Source organism: Gavialis gangeticus, unplaced genomic scaffold, assembly GCF_001723915.1.
Source record: "Gavialis gangeticus isolate Ggan-Ray unplaced genomic scaffold, GavGan_comp1, whole genome shotgun sequence".
NCBI lineage: Eukaryota > Metazoa > Chordata > Crocodylia > Gavialidae > Gavialis > Gavialis gangeticus.
The window spans coordinates 7749014-7754208 of NW_017729015.1; positions in this window are offsets into that span (position 1 = coordinate 7749014).

A 5195-nucleotide genomic window follows, 5' to 3' on the forward strand; every position below is an offset into this window, starting at 1 on the left:
GTCTTCTGGCAGCCCCCTCCCCCGGCGAGTCTAGTTTAGAGGGGAGTGTTACGGAAATATCTAACGGTTGGTTATTGTTTGTATTATTATTATTATTATAGGAGTTAGCGGCCCCACTGAGAACAGTACTCCATTGTGTAGGACCTGCACATTAACCTTGCACCAGAAGGATTACAATCCAAACAAACAAGGCAGGTGGAGCCCAAGGGACTTGCCTAAGGTTATATAGTGGGTTAGTGGCAGAGCTAAAACTTGAGCCCAGAAGTACAGAGTCCCAGCACAGCAAGAGCTCTGTTGCACCAGGCTGTATTAGTTTTATTTTTGGCTGGTTTATTTTTTCATAAACCAGAAGTACCATGAAACACATGATAAACCAGATGTGAACTTCAACACTTGGCCTTCACAGGCTGTCTCCCTCCCATGCAAATGCTTTACATCTTTTCTCCCAAATGCTACTGCTTTCCCTAGGCTCTGAAACATTTTAGCCATCTATTAAATGTTATCAGGCTCTCCTGTGACCTATCGTGATCTATTATCAGTACTTCTGTTGTGATGATGACAATGATAATGATGATAATAGTAATACCAAGAACAATGCCATTAAGTGTCATTAAAAGTACATTACCATCATTAGTGTTGTCACTGCTGTTATTATTATGTTGCTGCTGCTGCTGCTGTTTTGGTGGTGTTATTATTCAATGTTTAGCTAGCCACAATCAGTTGCCTTGAGTGCTGTAAAAGCATACCATCATCATCTAAGTATCTGGATCAGCCTCATGCATTATATCGCATGTCATGCATCCTCTTTCATTCCCAAAGGTCCAAACATATTTGACAAACTAATACACATAAACTAACCCTGAAATGCAGCCACTTTCATGGGCAGATCGGGGCGGGGGGGTGGTAAGATAGTGTGGACATACTCTCCTTCTGCCACTGTCCCTGGCTGATCCAGGTGCAGAGGGATCCCCAGAGCCACTCTCAACCCGTGCCTGCCCCATGCTGCAGGGAGCAGCTGTGTGGGAAGGCATGCTTGGCTTGGGACAGCAGCAGAAGCGCAGAGGTTCGTCAATCAGGGGCCTGCTCCAGACCAGGGGAGTCCACTGGGGGTAAAGCAGTGGCAAGGAGTGGGGGCTGGAAGGAGGAAACTAAATGGTACTACGGTTCTCCCTGGCTGAGCCTGGCTTCCCTCACAGCCACTCCCCACAGCCCCTGGCTAAAGCAAGGCAGGCACTTTGCACCTCCCCCACCCAGGTCAGTTGGAGACAGCAGGGGCCAGGTCCCACCACCTTCATGCATGTGCTATCTACCCAGCTCCCCAGTGTCTCCCACCAGCCTGGGGTCTTGACCCTCCCCCCCACCCCCTGGTCAGAGGGGCAGCATCACCTTTAGTATATTCTAGATCCACCCATAGCCACATCTAGAGTAAAGGGTGAGAACCAGCAGACACAGGATAGCAAAACCAGGTGTAGGGCATGAAGCCTATTGGTATTCATCATGCAGAACAGCTGAAGAAGGGAAAGCAACCACACAATGAAATAAAACAGGTTTGAAACCAAAGCCACAGTTCCAGCTGCTTTTAGAAATACCACTTGCCATTTTTTGGCTCTAAGATGAAATCCCTATTTACCCAGGGCTCACCATGCCTCAGGCAGCGCTGAGCTAATGAGGTTCTTGCATGGGAAATGCAGCATCCCACTGGATGTTATGACATATTCTATAATTAACATCTGGAAAACATCCTATGTTGTAGTGTTGCAGCTGCCATCTGCCCCTACGTATATTGCCCAACAAGACCTGACCAGCAATAGCACTGTCCCACCAGGAAAAAAAGGGGAGGTCAAATAATACTGTAATATTGGGAACTTATTCCTATGTGGTGTAACAAGGCACCATAACCAGTCACACAGCATTGCTAGTTGTGTCTGAGAGTGTGAAGGCTTTATGTAGCTTGCAAACTCTGCAGGGAATCCAACTAGTTATAATGAATTTATACTGAATCTACAGCAAGTATGTGCATGTGTACATGGGGGTGATTTAACCTCATTGCCACAAAACCCTTCAAGAGATCAAAACAACTCCAGTATCTTCCCTCTCTTCTCTCATTCTCACATCCCAGTGACTGAAAATAAGAGCAAGAAAACAGAGGGGAGGCTTTGGCAAGCAACAGAGCATGAGACTGCTGCCTAACTTGTGTGTAAAGATTCAGATCTGAGGTTCAGTTTGGAAAAGTGTCCCAAATTCTCTAAGGAAATCTATGGCCCTATTGAAATAAATAAAAGTTTTGCTCTTGCTTCCAGTGAGGCCAGGATTTCACCCCAGGTGTTTCACAAGAGGTCTCCAAACCTGAGTTGGAAAAATATAGCTTTCAGGGGAATGGTATCTCAAGAGATTAATGTTCTCTCCTGGTTCTCATCCCTCCTTCAGTGCCCTTGAAAGGACCTTTCCAGACACATCTACACAAAACATATACTGCGGAGTTGCCTAATTAGCTCTGCAGTAAAATGTCACAGTCTACATGTGCGATGCTATTAGGATGGATTCAACTAATTAACTCTGCCATAGGATAGTACTGCCAAACACAAGTACTATTGTATGGCAGAGTTATTTACTTGGCCACAACACACACGTAGAGGCTAACGGGGCTGGGGCACAAGCTGTTTCAGCGTCGGGGCTGCCTGCCAGCTAGCCCCACACTGAAGCATCTTCATGCCCAGCCAGCCCCTCTGCAGCCAAGTCAGAGCAGCCCCAGGCTGGCAGGCTGACTCCCTGGGGCCCCCTGCCAGCCAGGGCTGCTCCAACCTGGTTCAACGTGCTGCGGTCCTGGGCACAAGTGCAAATGGCATATCAGGGAACAATAAACTCTGGCTTGAACTACGATGGAGTTTATTCAGTCACCTTAATAGTACATGTAGATGCACCCTCCTTTAAGTATTTTAGCACATGCACATGGCCTATGGCAGGGCAGGCCTGCCTGAAAACCTTGGAAGGAAACTTTACTGAACAGTTTATACGAATCCTCACACCAGTGGTGCTCTAGAAATGGAGAATGCATGAGAGTGGACATGGCCTTGCAGTCACCATGCTGCTTCAGAGGAAGTCAGCATACCTGTGGTCTTTTGCTAGCACGGACACTTCGTTGAGATGAGGAGATTAGTGGGAGAGGCACTGGGGTCCTTGAGGGCAGAGGAACTCAGTGTCCAGGACGAGTGGTCGTTCCTTAAGGAAACGATACTCACGGCCCAAGGGGTGTCCATCCCGACAAGAAGCAAGGGGGGCAGGAGTGTCCGGAAGCCCCCCTGGCTCACCAAGGGCGTCCGGGACTGCCTGCTTGCCAAAAAGGCGGCGTACGCCCGGTGGAAGGGGGGTGAAATCTCCAAAGAGGAGTATACCTCCTCAGCTCGGGCCTGTAGGCGAGCTGTTAGGAAGGCCAAGGCGGACATGGAGCTCGGACTAGCGTCCAAGATTAAGGATAACAAAAAGTCCTTTTTCAAATATATTGGGAGGATGAAGAAGGTGCCGGGTAATGTGGGACCCCTGCAGGATACGCTGGGCAATTTGGTGGTTGCGTCAGAGGAGAAAGCGGACCTCTTTAACCAATTCTTCACCTCCGTTTTCTTGTGCAGGGACCGGGACTTCCCTGCTGTGATAGAAGCCGGACTCGAGGGGATCGCCTTCAGACCTCAGGTTGGGGAGGACCGGGTTAGAGAGCTTCTGGAGGGGCTGGACGCGTTCAAGTCAGCGGGTCCGGATGATCTCCACCCCAGGGTGTTGAGGGAGCTAGCTGGGGTTATTGCGGGGCCCCTGGCACGGCTCTATGAGCGATCGTGGTGCTTGGGCCAGGTGCCAGATGATTGGAAGGTAGCAAATGTGGTCCCCATCTTCAAGAAGGGGAAGAGGGAGGACCCGGGTAACTATAGGCCCGTCAGTCTTACCTCAATCCTGGGGAAACTCTTTGAGAAGATCATCAAGGAGCACATTTGTGATGGGCCGGCATCAGAAATGATGCTCAGGGGCAATCAGCATGGATTTATTAGGGGGAGATCATGTCAGACCAACCTGATTGCCTTCTACGATCAGGTCACAAAGGCCATGGATGCAGGTGTCGCGGTGGATGTAGTCTTTCTGGACTTCAGCAAGGCCTTTGACACCGTCTCTCACCCCATCCTAGTTAAAAAACTAGGTGACTGTGGCATCGATGCCTACACAGTCAGATGGATTGCAGATTGGCTGAGGGGTCGCACTCAGAGGGTGGTGGTGGATGGGTCATATTCGACCTGGGGGGAGGTGGGTAGCGGAGTCCCCCAGGGCTCGGTCCTGGGGCCTGCGCTGTTCAATTTCTTCATCAGCGATCTGGATGATGGGGTGGAAAGTAACCTGTTTAAATTCGCTGATGACACCAAAATTTGGGGGGAGGTGAGCACGCTAGCAGGGAGGGAGAGATTGCAGAGGGATCTGGATAGGTTACAGGGGTGGGCTAACAGGAACAGGATGCGTTTTAACACGGACAAGTGCAGGGTGCTGCACTTGGGCAGTAGGAACCAGCAGCACACTTACACAATGGGGAACTCCCTACTCGAGAGCACGGAGGCAGAAAGAGATCTTGGAGTCATTATTGACTCCAAGATGAACATGGGCCGACAATGCGAGGTCATGGTTGGCAGGGCTAACCGGACCTTGTCGTGCATCCACAGGTGCATCTCGAGTAGAGCCAAGGAGGTGATCCTCCCCCTCTACGCGACGCTGGTCAGGCCACAGCTGGAGTATTGTGTCCAGTTCTGTGCGCCCCATTTCAAGAGGGATGTGGACAACATGGAGAGGGTCCAGAGGAGGGCCACCCGCATGATCCGGGGACAACAGGGCAGACCCTACAGTGAGAGACTGCGGGACCTGAACCTATTCAGCCTCCACAAGAGAAGGCTGAGGGGGGACCTGGTGACCGTCTATAGACTCACTAGGGGGGACCAGAAGGGTTTGGGGGAGACGCTGTTTCCCCTAGCGCCCGCTGGCATAACAAGGAGTAATGGGCACAAGTTGATGGAGAGGAGGTATAGATTGGACATCCGCAAAAACTACTTCACAGTTAGGGCGGCTAGGAGCTGGAACCAACTTCCAAGGGAAGTGGTGCTGGCCCCTACCCTGGGGGTCTTTAAGAAGAGGCTGGATGCCTACCTGGCTGGACTCATTTGAGTCCC